The following is a 15,640-nucleotide window of genomic DNA, read 5'->3' on the forward strand; positions in this document are numbered from 1 at the left end:
ATATGTGCATGATATATCTCTGTATTGTGTGTATATGTGTATTACACGTGTCTATATTGTGTGTGTATATGTGTATTACACGTGTCTATATTGTGTGTATACTGTGTATATGTGTATTACACGTGTCTATATTGTGTGTATACTGTGTATATGTGAATTACACGTGTAAATATTGTGTGTATACTGTGTATATGTGTATTACACGTGTCTATATTGTGTGTATACTGTGTATATGTGAATTACACGTGTAAATATTGTGTGTATACTGTGTATATGTGTATTACACGTGTCTATATTGTGTGTATACTGTGTATATGTGTATTACACGTGTCTATATTGTGTGTATACTGTGTATATGTGTATTACACGTGTAAATATTGTGTGTATACTGTGTATATGTGTATTACACGTGTCTATATTGTGTGTATACTGTGTATATGTGTATTACACGTGTCTATATTGTGTGTATACTGTGTATATGTGTATTACACGTGTCTATATTGTGTGTATACTGTGTATATGTGAATTACACGTGTAAATATTGTGTGTATACTGTGTATATGTGTATTACACATGTTTATATTGTGTGTATATGTGTATTACACGTGTCTATATTGTGTGTGTATATGTGTATTACACGTGTCTATATTGTGTGTATACTGTGTATATGTGTATTACACGTGTCTATATTGTGTGTATACTGTGTATATGTGTATTACACGTGTAAATATTGTGTGTATACTGTGTATATGTGTATTACACGTGTCTATATTGTGTGTATACTGTGTATATGTGTATTACACGTGTCTATATTGTGTGTATACTGTGTATATGTGTATTACACGTGTCTATATTGTGTGTATACTGTGTATATGTGAATTACACGTGTAAATATTGTGTGTATACTGTGTATATGTGTATTACACATGTTTATATTGTGTGTATATGTGTATTACACGTGTCTATATTGTGTGTATACTGTGTATATGTGTATTACACGTGTAAATATTGTGTGTATATGTGTATTACACGTGTAAATATTGTGTGTATACTGTGTATATGTGTATTACACGTGTCTATATTGTGTGTATACTGTGTATATGTGAATTACACGTGTAAATATTGTGTGTATACTGTGTATATGTGTATTACACGTGTCTATATTGTGTGTATACTGTGTATATGTGTATTACACGTGTCTATATTGTGTGTATACTGTGTATATGTGTATTACACGTGTCTATATTGTGTGTATACTGTGTATATGTGTATTACACGTGTCTATATTGTGTGTATACTGTGTATATGTGAATTACACGTGTAAATATTGTGTGTATACTGTGTATATGTGTATTACACATGTTTATATTGTGTGTATATGTGTATTACACGTGTCTATATTGTGTGTATACTGTGTATATGTGTATTACACGTGTAAATATTGTGTGTATATGTGTATTACATGTGTCTATATTGTGTGTATACTGTGTATATGTGTATTACACATGTTTATATTGTGTGTATACTGTATATATGTGTATTACACGTGTCTATATTGTGTGTATATGTGTATTACACGTGTCTATATTGTGTGTATATGTGTATTACACGTGTCTATATTGTGTGTATATGTGTATTACACGTGTCTATATTGTGTGTATATGTGTATTACACGTGTCTATATTGTGTGTATATGTGTATTACACGTGTCTATATTGTGTGTTTGTGTGTGGTATGTGTCTATATTGTGTGTATATGTGTACGGTATGTGTCTGTATTGTATGCATATGCTTTGGGTAGAAGAGCTGACAATCTATTGTTCCCTGTTATCAGCCAGGGCAGAGCTTCGTGTTCTGCAATGTATGAGTCCAGTAGAACGTTTCTTGCTGATGCGTCCCCCTCCAGCACTGACCCCATATCTCACATTGAATATAATTTACCGTTGCCCATTTGCGGGTCGCTGCGCTCTCTGCTCTGGGGCTCTTAATGAAGCATTTCACGGCGTTCCAGTGTGGCTGTTTACATGTTTGGCTCCAGTTTTCTGGTCCTGACTATGGCTGGACTGGTTCTTATTAGTGGGAAATGCTAACATTGCTACTTTCTCCAGTGTGACCTCAGGCCTCACAGCTGGTCCCAGCTCCAGAATGGTGGCGGGTGCAGGGGGGGCCTCTAATTGAAATCATTAGAAGCGCACACACAGCGCAGCGGACACTTTCTCCTCTCTCCCAGGATTCCTCTTCATTTTCTGGACTGCTGGAATTCTTGGGATGTGCGATCGTCCACATGTGGCGCCAATGCTGCGGTTTTCTGCAGATCCTGCTGGAGAGCAATAGTATGTAAAACAAAAAGAGTATATTCACCGTCCTGGTCTCCTGCTCCCATAGAGGACCTCCTGCCGCTCCTCGTCATCGACTGACGAACATCCACATCAAATCAAAACATCAGCGCGATTTGGTGAGAATTTTCTGGCTGATTTCCTTGTAGATTCACAATCAGATTTTCTATGGAATCAACCGTGGCAAATTTGACCTGTGTGAACTCAGCCTACGGCACTATTACTTAGACACTATATGGCAGAGCTACACAGTGGAGTCCCATTATTCTGAGCAGCAGCTAATATCCACAGTAACCGCCGTGTACAGCACAGACAGCAGCTAAATCCGCCAGGAGTGACTCCAGAAAGTCCTGGTAGGTTGTCGCAGGTATCTGGAGCCATGCTGACTGCAGAGCATCCCACAGCTGCTGGAGTGGGGGGGGGGGAGATCCATAGAGCAAACAAGACCATCCAGGCTGTCCCACAGCTGCTGGAGGGGCATAGGGGGGATCCATAAAGAGAATACTACCATCTAGGGTTCAAGTCTGGCGAACTAGGGGCCAGGGTAGTACTTGGAGGTCTTGGTCATGCTCTTCCAGCCAATGTCGGCAGGGGCAGATTGGCCATAGACCTTACAGTCAAAGCTCCGGGTAGGCAGATGCCCAAGGGGTCACTTGAGCCCTACTCACTGCCGACCAGTGGAAGTTTTTGGGGATGTATTTTGTGCTGCTGGCGGAAGTATTCTGTGATTGACTGTGGTATTTGGCTCTGTTGGGGGGATATAATGTGCCACAATATGGTATTGCTGGCCTTGACTGCTTGTGTTGCCCCAGCCTTCCAACAATTTGGACCTGACTACAAAACGGGGCTACTTTTAGTATTTTTTCCAGGGCCACTTTAAGTTCCCAATCCGCCCCTGAATGTCGGAAATTTCTAGCCATGGGACATGTGTCTTTTCTTACTGGAAGATCCCATATGCTCCAGGGTAGATAATCAGCATCTATGGGTGTACGTGATATGCAAGGATGAATTCAAACCCAAATTTGTTAAGAGTGTGCAGACAGCCTATCACACTCCTTATATACCCACCAAGGGACATGTGTACAGACGGCCTATCACACCTCTTCTATACCCACCGAGGGACATATGTACAGATGGCCTATCACACCTCTTATATACCCACCGAGGGACATATGTACAGATGGCCTATCACACCTTATATACCCACCGAGGGAAATGTGTGCAGACAGCCTATCACACACCTTATATACCCACCGAGGGAAATGTGTGCAGACAGCCTATCACACCTTATATACCCACGGAGGGATATGTGTGCAGACAGCCTATCACACCTTATATACCCACCGAGGGAAATGTGTGCAGACAGCCTATAACACCCCTTATATACCCACGGAGGGATATGTGTGCAGACAGCCTATTACACACCTTATATACCCACCGAGGGATATGTGTGCAGACAGCCTATCACACACCTTATATACCCACCAAGGGATATGTGTACAGCAAGCCTATCACACACCTTATATGCCCACCGAGGGATATGTGTACAGACGGCCTATCACACCTTATATACCCACTGAGGGATATGTGTGCAGACAGCCTATAACACCCCTTATATACCCACCGAGGGATATGTGTGCAGACAGCCTATAACACCCCTTATATACCCATTGAGGGATATGTGTGCAGACAGCCAATCACACCCGAAATATATCCCCACTGAGGGATATGTGTGCAGACAGCCTATCACACACCTTATATACCTACCAAGGAATATGTGAGCAGGCAGCCTATAACACCTCTCATATACTGACCAAGGGATATGTGTGCAGACAGCATATCACACCCCTTATATACCCACTGAGGCATATGTGAGCAGACAGCCTATCACACCCGATATATATACCCACTGAGGGATATGTGTACAGACAGCCTATCCCACACCTTATATACCCACCGAAGGATATGTGTGCAAGCAGCCTATCACACCCGATATATACCCACCTAGGGATATGTAAACAGACAGCCTATCACACTCCTTTTATATATATATATGTGTGCAGACAGCAGGGCCGTCTTTGCTGCAGGGCAAAAGGGGCAGCTGCTCCTGGGGGCCCAAGGGAGCTCCGTTTCCCGATTCACTATGCAGTCTTCTTCAAAACAACTTACAAGCAAGCACGTCGTCGGCGCCGTCACGTGGTTGGTAAAGGGGGTGTGTGGTGAGTGGCGCCAAGGCAGAGCAGCCAGCAGCAGGGACTAAGTCTCCGCCTCTGGAGTTAAAGGAATTGGGTGGTAATTGGAGGTCTTGGTCAAGCTCTTCCAACCAATGTCGGCAGGGGCAGATTGGCCATAGACCTTACAGGGAAAGCTCCGGGTAGGCAGATGCCCAAGGGGCCACTTGAGCCCTACTCACTGCCGACCAGTGGAAGCTTTTGGGGATGTATTTTGTGCTGCTGGCGGCAGTATTTTGTGATGGACTGTGGTATTTTTCTCTGTTGGGGGGATATAATGTGCCACAATATGATATTGCTGGCCTCAACTGCTTGTGTTGGCCCAGCCTTCCAACAATTTGGACCCGACTACAAAATGGGGCTACTTTTAGTAGGAGACATAAGGGGTTGGGTTCTCTCTGTCTGCTGCTGAACTGTGGCCTGGGGCCACCCGGCCACATTTACTAATCTTTGCTCTGGGCAGGGGGGCCCTCATGGTGTGGTGTGGACTGGTCATGTTTACTAAGGAATATAGTTTAACCATTTATGTGCAAAAGAGAAAATAAGAAGTCAGCTCCAATCAGATATCTCTGCACATAGACCAAGAGTGTTGGTCTATGTGCAGATATCTGATTGGAGCTGACTTCTTATTTTCTCTTTTGCACATAAATGGTTAAACTATATCCCTTAGTAAAAATGACCACTGCACACCACACCATGAGGGCCCCCCTGAGCAAAGGGTGACACCAGCCATAGCAACGCCACTGCCTCTATCTGTGAGTCGCTGCAGTGCATGGCAGGCTCACTTTTCTGAAGGAAGTGGAACTGTGAACTGTCTGAACTCTGAACGGCTGTACAGTCAGTAGTGGCATGTGACACATGTGGCAATAATAACGTGTCTGCTGGCCTGCAGCCTGGTAAAGACCTGTGTCATGTCATGTGTGATGTGCATCCCAATTATGCCATACATACGTGTGCCGATACTGGTCCTGTACTCCTGTGAGGCTGCAAGGCAGGGATGTGGTGTGGACCACACCTGAGACTGCATGTGCTTAGGCCTCATGCACACGGCCGTTGTTTGGGTCCGCATTCGAGCCGCCGTTTTGGCGGCACGGATGCAAACCCATTCACTGTGTGCTGTGTGCTGTGGTGGAGGGCGTGATTGCATGCTAGAGTGTGTGAAGGCGGGATCCAGGGGGCCCAAGAAAATTCTTGCCCAGGGTCCAATCAATATTAAAGATGGCCCTGGCAGACAGCCTATCACCCACCCTATATACCCACCGAGGGATATGTGAGCAGACAGCCTATCACACACCTTATATACCCACCGAGGGATATGTGTGCAGACAGCCTATCACACACCTTATATACCCACCGAGGGATATGTGAGCAGACAGCCTATCACTTACCTTATATACCCACCAAGGGATATGTGTGCAGACAGCCTATCACACCACTTATATACCCACCGAGGGATAAGTGTGCGGACAGCCTATCACACATTATACACCCACGAGGGATATGTGTACAGACAGCCTATCACACCTTATATACCCACCGAGGGATATCTGTGCAGACAGCCTATCACACCTTATATACCCACCGAGGGATATGTGAGCAGACAGCCTATCACACCCCTTATATACCCACCAAGGGATATGTGAGCAGACAGCCTATCACACCCCTTATATACCCACCAAGGGATATGTGTGCAGACAGCCTATCACACCCCTTATATACCCACCGAGGGATATGTGTGCAGACAGCCTATCACACCCCTTATATACCCACCGAGGGATATGTGTGCAGACAGCCTATCACACCCCTTATATACCCACCGAGGGATATGTGTGCAGACAGCCTATCACACCCCTTATATACCCACCGAGGGATATGTGTGCAGACAGCCTATCACACCCCTGATATAACCACCGAGGGATATGTGTGCAGACAGCCTATCACACCTTATATACCCACTAAGGGATATGTGTGCAGAAAGCTTATCGCACCCCTTATATACCCACCGAGTGATATGTGTGCAGACAGCCTATCACACCCATTATATACCCACCGAGGGATATGTGTGTAGACAGCCTATCACACATTATATACCCACCGAGGGATATGTGTGCAGACAGCCTATCACACCATATATACCCCATCCTCCTCCTCCTCTTCCATCATATCAACATGCTTATTCATGCATATAATGCCCTCGCATATAATGTTTTACAGGGTCAGCTCACCTGCAGGCCCTCACCTAAAATCTTTTACAGGGTCAGCTCACCTGCAGACACTCGCATATCATTTTTTAGAGGGTAAATTCACCAGTAGGCCCTCACCTACAATCTTTTACAGGCTCACCTCACCTACAGGCCCTCACATATTATGTTTTACAGGATCCGCTCACCTGCAGGTCCTCACATATAATGTTTTACAGTGTCACTGTTATTCCACTTTGTGTACTGTTATTCCACTTTGTGTACTGTTATTCCACTTTGGCATACTGCTCCCCGACAAGCGTCCCCGTAACCATGGGAACGCCCGTGCGTTAGAATATACCATCGGATCTGAGCTTTCACGATCTCAGGGAAAACTCAGATCCGATGGCATTTTCCAACCCACAGGCGTTCCCATGATGACGGAGGCGCTTGTCGGGGAGGAGTATGCGAACAACTGTACAGATAGGAAAAAAATAATACCAAAATTCTAAATAACGAATATATTCACTATATTGCTATGTATTAGTTTTTGAGAATATTGGTCATTTTATTTTCCATATGAAAACATGATTCCCCCCTGCTTAAGTTGCTTGTGGGCCAATGACTTATTGACCCACAAGCAAGAAGCAGGGAGGAATCATATTTAAAAAAAAAAAAAAAAGAATATTCGATTTTGCGAATATATAGAACTAATATTTGAAATATTTGCGAAATCTCGAAGTTATGATATTCGAATATTCGCGCTCAACACTAGTGCAGACTGCCTATCATGCCCGTTATATACCCACCGAGGGATATGTGAGCATACAGCCTATCACAGCCGTTATATACCCACCGAAGCATATTTGAGCAGACAGTTTATTACACACCTAATATATCCACCGAGGGATATGCATGCAGACTGCCTATCGCACACGTTATATATCCCCCAAGGGATATGTTTGCAGACAGCTTATCACACACCTTATATACCCACTGAGGTTTATGTGTGCAGACAGACTTTCACTTACCTTATATAAGTAACATATGTGAGCAGGCAGCCTATAACACCTCTTATCACACACCTTATATACCTACCGAGGGATATGTGTGCAGACAGCCTTTCACCCACCTTATATACTCACCGAAGGATATGTGAGCAGACAGCCTATCACACCCAATATATACCCACCGAGCGATGTTTACAGACAGCCTATCACAAACCTTATATACCTGCGAGGGGTATGTGTGCAGTCAGCCTATCACCCACCCTATGTACCCACCGAGGGTTATGTGAGCAGACAGCCTATCACACCCCTTATATTCCCACTGAGGGATATGTGTACAGACAGCCTATCACTCACCTTATATACCCACTGAGCAATATGTGAGGAGACAGACAATCACACCTTACATACCCACTGAGAGATATGTGTACAGACAGCCTATCACACCTTACATACCTGCGAGGGGTATGTGTGCAGTCAGCCTATCACCCACCCAATGTACCCACCGAGGGTTATGTGTGCAGACAGCCTAAAACACACCTTATATACCCACCGAGGGATATGTGTGCAGACAGCCTATCACACACCTTATATACTCACCGAGGGATATGTGTGCAGACAGCCTATCACACCTTATATACCCACCGAGGGATATGTGTGCAGACAGCCTATCACACACCTTATATACTCACCGAGGGATATGTTTGCTGACAGCCTATCACCTACCTCATATACCCACAAAGGATATGTGTGCATTAAGCCTATCATACACCCTATATACCAACCGAAGGATATGTGAGCAGACAGTCTATAACACCTATTATATACCCACCGAGGGATATGTGTACAGACAGCCTAAAATACACCTTATATACCCACCAAGGGATATGTGTACAGACAGCCTATCACACCTGATATACCCACCAAGAGATTTGTGTGCAGACAGCCTATCACCCACCTTATATACCCACTGAGCAATATGGGAGCAGTCAGCCTATCACCCACCTTATATACCCACAAAGGATATGTGTGCATTCAGCCTATCATACACCCTATATACCCACCAAAGAATATGTGAGCAGACAGCCTATCACACCCCATATATACCCACCGAGGGATATGTGTGCAGACAGCCCGTCGCACCCCTTATATACCCACCGAGGGATATGTGTGCAGACAGCCTATCACACACCTTATATACCCACCAAGAGATTTGTGTGCAGACAGCCTATCACACCCCTTATATACCCACTAAGTAATATGTGAGCAGACAGCCTATCACACCTTATATACCCACCAAGAGATTTGTGTGCAGACAGCCTATCACACACCTTATATACCCACTAAGTAATATGTGAGCAGGCAGCCTATCACACCTTATATACCCACTAAGTAATATGTGAGCAGACAGCCTATCACACCTTATATACCCACTAAGTAATATGTGAGCAGGCAGCCTATAACACAACTTATATACCCACTGAGGGATATGCGCACAGACAGCCTATCACACACCCAGTGGCATACTTCCAACAGAGGTAGACCATATAGCTGCTATGGTGTTTTGGGGGGAAGGGGCCTGACCATGGACAAAAGGCCCATAGTTCTGTCCTCATACCCCTATCCCTATAATGTCTACTGAGACACGTAATAACAGTCTGGTAATGCTGGGAGTTATAGCTCTTTCCTATTATATTCCTCTCTCTTTAATATCCAATCGTGTCCAATAATAACAGTCTGGACATGATGAGACTTGTAGTTCTTTTGTCACTGGTATGATATTGTGCAGTATCTGAGGTGTGTATTAGGATCTGTCATAGGAGCACAGCAATGAATATCCCAGTAGTGCTGGATCCGGCACATCATGGAGAAGAACACCTGACGGTTCCCGCTGACCACGAAGAGATCGAAATCTAATGGTCTCCATCATGGAGCCTGGCGGGCTGCAAAACTGTGTCCAGCATTTCTAACCTGGTCTGCGACTGAGGCCCCAAGACAGGTGTGATCAAAGCCTTATTTTTTTTGTACTATCAGATTATCATGTTCTGCAGCAGCCAAGGTGTGTAATATGATGTTCTGCAGCAGCTGAGGTGTGTAATATGGTGTTCTGCAGCAGCCAAGGTGTGTAATATGATGTTCTGCAGCAGCCGAGGTGTGTAATATGGTGTTCTGCAGCAGCCAAGGTGTGTAATATGATGTTCTGCAGCAGCCGAGGTGTGTAATATGGTGTTCTGCAGCAGCCAAGGTGTGTAATATGATGTTCTGCAGCAGCTGAGGTGTGTATTATGATGTTCTGCAGCCGCCGAGGTGTGTATTATGATGTTCTGCAGCAGCTGAGGTGTGTATTATGATGTTCTGCAGCAGCCAAGGTGTGTAATATGATGTTCTGCAGCAGCTGAGGTGTGTATTATGATGTTCTGCAGCAGCTGAGATGTGTAATATGATGTTCTGCAGCCGCCGAGGTGTGTATTATGATGTTCTGCAGCAGCTGAGATGTGTAATATGATGTTCTGCAGCAGCCAAGGTGTGTATTATGATGTTCTGCAGCAGCCGAGGTGTGTATTATGATGTTCTGCAGCAGCTGAGGTGTGTATTATGATGTTCTGCAGCAGCTGAGGTGTGTATTATGATGTTCTGCAGCAGCTGACGTGTGTATTATGATGTTCTGCAGCAGCTGAGGTGTGTATTATGATGTTCTGCAGCAGCCGAGGTGTGTATTATGATGTTCTGCAGCAGCCGAGGTGTGTATTATGATGTTCTGCAGCAGCCGAGGTGTGTATTATGATGTTCTGCAGCAGCTGAGGTGTGTATTATGATGTTCTGCAGCAGCTGAGGTGTGTATTATGATGTTCTGCAGCAGCTGAGGTGTGTATTATGATGTTCTGCGGCAGCTGAGGTGTGTATTATGAGGTTCTGCAGCAGCCGAGGTGTATTATGATGTTCTGCAGCAGCTGAGGTGTGTATTATGATGTTCTGCAGCAGCTGAGGTGTGTATTATGATGTTCTGCAGTATTATATGTCATTATTATTTGAGCACTATATGGTTATATTATTTGGGTACTGTGTGGCAGTATTATTTGCATACATTATGGCATGCTTTTTTGGGTTCCATGTGGCAGTCCTAAATGAATACTTTGCGGCACTGTTATTTCTGTACTATAGGGCAGTATTATTTGTGCATTTTTTTGGCATTGTTATTTGAATACTTCCTGGTATTAAAATGTAGTTGTTTTGTAGGTTCGGGTCCTGTAAGCAGTGTATGGCAGTATTATTTAGGCACTGTATAGGTGTATTAATTTACTATGTGCAAATATCATTGATGCACTGTGTAAGTGTATTCATTGAGTAGTGTGTGAGAACTATGTGGCGGTATTATTTTAGCACTGTAAATGTGTAATATATGGGTAAGTTGTGACATTGTTGTATGAGAACGGTGTGGCAGTATTATCTGCATACATTTTGGCATGCTTCTTGGGGCTCTATATAGCGGTATTAATAAGCGCTGTTATTTCGACCCTGTAAACCTTCATCATGGAGACGCAGTATTCCATTGTCTGTAGTGTGGTTTTTCTGAACTTTTTCCTGTTTCTCTCATTCTAATATACAAATCCTCTTGTGACAACTCGTTAGAAATGACCAAAATGAAACAATTCTCTCACTGTGTTTTCTTGTCTCTGTGTCAGTCTTTACTGTAGCTCTTGCATTCTGTTCATGAACCAAGTAGTTAAGGAGGAACAAAGCGGACCCGGTGTGCATCTTAGGCCTCATGCACGCGGCCGTTCTGGTCCGCATCCGAGCTGCAGTTTTTGCGGCTCTGGTGTGGGCCCATTCACTTCAAAGGGGCCTCAAAACATGCGGACAGAACTCCGTGTGCTGTCCGCATCCGTTGCTCCGTTCCGTAGCCCCGCAAAAAAGTATAACATGTCTAATTCTTGTCCTTTTATAGGCATTTCTACAATGGGCTGCCTGTTCCATTCCGCAAATTGCGGAAGGCACATGGGCGGCTTCCGTTTTTTGCATATCCGCAATTTGCGGACTGCCAAAAAATGGAATGGTCGTGTGCATGAGGCCTTACTGTGAAAGAGGAGCAGTAACCCCCACCTCTGAAGACGCCTGCCTCGCAATATACGGTAAACAGGCAAACAATCCTCCATGTATTCGGAAAGACAGTTTTTTTGGCAAATCCACAGTAAACATTTAGCTGCCCATGTGTCAAAACACTTGAATCTGTTCCATAGAAATATCCCAGAGCCATGCAGATGAAAGCACTTATCCGAGCGGCCGACCGCGAGCCTCGCCGTCCAGACGATGTCCCCAAATACAGAGACCGTAATGGATCCCCGGGGGACGGGAAGTTGGGGACATAACAATGAGCCATTGTCCCACCTGATTAGACACATTCGTGCGCATTCATTCAAAGTGACTCAACACGAGAAATATGTTTTACGACAATTGGCGTCATTTACAGTCTGATTACAGCTTGGATTAAACATGGGTTTCTTCTGTCGCTGTCGAAAATCAGAAGCAAATTTACCGCCACTGGGAAGAAGGATCGGAAAAATAAAAGGGGCATGAGTCTAAACATGACGGCGGTCCGTCACCGAAAATAGTCACTGGACCCCAGACGAGCGGGAACAGCAAAGATTCTGTAGAGAGACCATAGTACTCCAAGAAAAACCTACATTATATTATATACAGGAGATACCCAGGTTATACCGGCTGTACATATATAATTATATACAGGAGATGCCCAGGTTATACCAGCATGGTCCATAACACTGTATACAAAAAGATGTATAACTTATACCAGCTGTACATATATAATTATATACAGGAGATGCCCAGGTTATACCAGCATGCTTCATATCACTATATACAAGAAGATGTATAACTTATACCAGCTGTACATATATAATTATATACAGGAGATGCCCAGGTTATACCAGCTGTACATATATAATTATATACAGGAGATGCCCAGGTTATACCAGCATGCTCCATATCACTATATACAAGAAGATGTATAACTTATACCAGCTGTACATATATAATTATATACAGGAGATACCCAGGTTATACCAGCATGCTCCATATCACTATATACAAAAAGAGGTATAACTTATACCAGCTGTACATATATAATTATATACAGGAGATGCCCAGGTTATACCAGCTGTACATATATAATTATATACAGGAGATGCCCAGGTTATACCAGCATGCTCCATATCACTATATAGAAGAAGATGTATAACTTATACCAGCTGTACATACATAATTATATACAGGAGATACCCAGGTTATACCAGCATGCTCCATATCACTATATACAGAAGATGTATAACTTATACCAGCTGTACATATATAATTATATACAGGAGATGCCCAGGTTATACCAGCTGTACACATATAATATATACAGGAGATACCCAGTTATACCAGCATGCTCCATATCACTATATACAAGAAGATGTATAACTTATACCAGCTGTACATATATAATTACATACAGGAGATGCCCAGGTTATACCAGCATGCTCCATATCACTATATACAGAAGATGTATAACTTATACCAGCTGTACATAATATAATTATTACAGGAGATGCCCAGGTTATACCAGCATGCTCCATATCACTATATACAAGAAGATGTATAACTTATACCAGCTGTACATTATAATTATATAAGGAGATGCCCAGGTTATACCAGCATGCTCCATATCACTATATACAGAAGATGTATAACTTATACCAGCTGTACATATATAATTATATACAGGAGATGCCCAGGTTATACCAGCTGTACATATATAATTATATACATGAGATACCCAGGTTATACCAGCTGTACATATATAATTATATACAGGAGATGCCCAGGTTATACCAGCATGGTCCATATCACTATATACAAGAAGATGTATAACTTATACCAGCTGTACATATATAATTATATACAGGAGATACCCAGGTTATACCAGCATGGTCCATATCACTATATACAAGAAGATGTATAACTTATACCAGCTGTACATATATAATTACATACAGGAGATGCCCAGGTTATACCAGCTGTACATATATAATTATATACAGGAGATGCCCAGGTTATACCAGCTGTACATATATAATTATATACAGGAGATGCCCAGGTTATACCAGCATGGTCCATATCACTATATACAAGAAGATGTATAACTTATACCAGCTGTACATATATAATTATATACAGGAGATGCCCAGGTTATACCAGCTGTACATATATAATTATATACAGGAGATACCCAGGTTATACCAGCTGTACATATATAATTATATACAGGAGATACCCAGGTTATACCAGCATGGTCCATACAGTGCAGTTTCTAGGTAAAATTTCTCTCAGGGCGAGTGTCAAAAAAACTCCCCCCCCCCCCCCAGTACGTCACGCAGTGCGTGAGGTACAGTGAGTGAGCGCCGCCGCCCGCACTGCCTGCCTGTGGGGGGACATTATTTTTAATAAGGATCACTATGGACATTATTTAGAATGGAGGCTGCTGTGGATGTCATTATAACTGTATAATGTCTGATAGGCCTAGACTAGTCCTGAGTTATATTACCCTACCCTGTCTAATAATGTACCCTGATACCCCTTAGTTATATTACTCCAGCGGGGTAATATAACTAGGGGTATCAGGGATGGGTACATTATTATACAGGGCATGGGCAGGGTAATATAACTCAGCTCAGGACTAGGCCTATCAGACATTATACAGTTATAATGAGTAATGACACCAACAGCAGCCTCCATTCTAAATAATGTCCATAGTGATCCTTATTAAACTTAATGTCCCCCACAGTGACAGTGGCCCCCATTTTCATGTCTCCCACAGTGGCCCCCCCCCCCATTGTAATTAATTCCCCCCATTGTAATTAATGCCCCCCCATTGTAATAACCCCCATCCCCCCATTGTAATTAATGCCCCCCCAGACCATCACTCGCCTCACAGCAGGCATCAGCACTGCTCAGGGGCTCAGGGCGGGCGGTAACAGGCAGGCAGTGCGGCGCTCACTCAGTCACTGTATGTCACGCGCCTGCGCCGCCTAGTGGGAGGAGCAGGCGCGTGACGTCAGTAAGTCTGACCAGGGCCGGTGCAAGGATTTTTGCCGCCCTAGGCAAGATAAAAATTGGCACCCCCGCCCCCCCCTTATCAGATCCGGAATTGCGGACCCGGATCCGCAATTCCGAACCTGAAAAAAAATAGTACATGTCCTATTCTTGTCCCCAATAACGGACAAGAATAGGCATATTCTCTTAGTGCCGGCAATGTGCGGTCCGCAAAATGTAGTATTAATAACTAAACAATTAAATAATACACATATTGCATTGTCTACTTACCACCAGGACAATTAGATGATCTGGTCTCTGGCTGCAGTCTGGCTCTGCGGACTCCCTTGTCACTCTCTTCTCCCCCCCCTCCCTTGTCACTCTCTTCCCCCCCCTCCCTCCCTTGTCACTCTCTTCTCCCCCCCCCTCCCTTGTCACTCTCTTCTCCCCCCCCTCCCTTGTCACTCTCTTCTCCCCCCCCTCCCTTGTCACTCTCTTCTCCCCCCCTCCCTTGTCACTCTCTTCTCCCCCCCTCCCTTGTCACTCTCTTCTCCCCCCCCCTCCCTTGTCACTCTCTCTCCCCCCCCCTCCCTTGTCACTCTCTCTCCCCCCCCCTCCCTTGTCACTCTCTTCTTCCCCCCCTCCCTTGTCACTCTCTTCTTCCCCCCTCCCTTGTCACTCTCTTCTCCCCCCCCTCCCTTGTCACTCTCTTCTCCCCCCCTCCCTTGTCACTCTCTTCTCCCCCCCTCCCTTGTCACTCTCTTCTCCCCCCCTCCCTTGTCACTCTCTTCCCCCACC

This window comes from Bufo gargarizans, chromosome 6 (genome assembly GCF_014858855.1).
Source record: "Bufo gargarizans isolate SCDJY-AF-19 chromosome 6, ASM1485885v1, whole genome shotgun sequence".
Classification (NCBI taxonomy): Eukaryota; Metazoa; Chordata; class Amphibia; order Anura; family Bufonidae; genus Bufo; species Bufo gargarizans.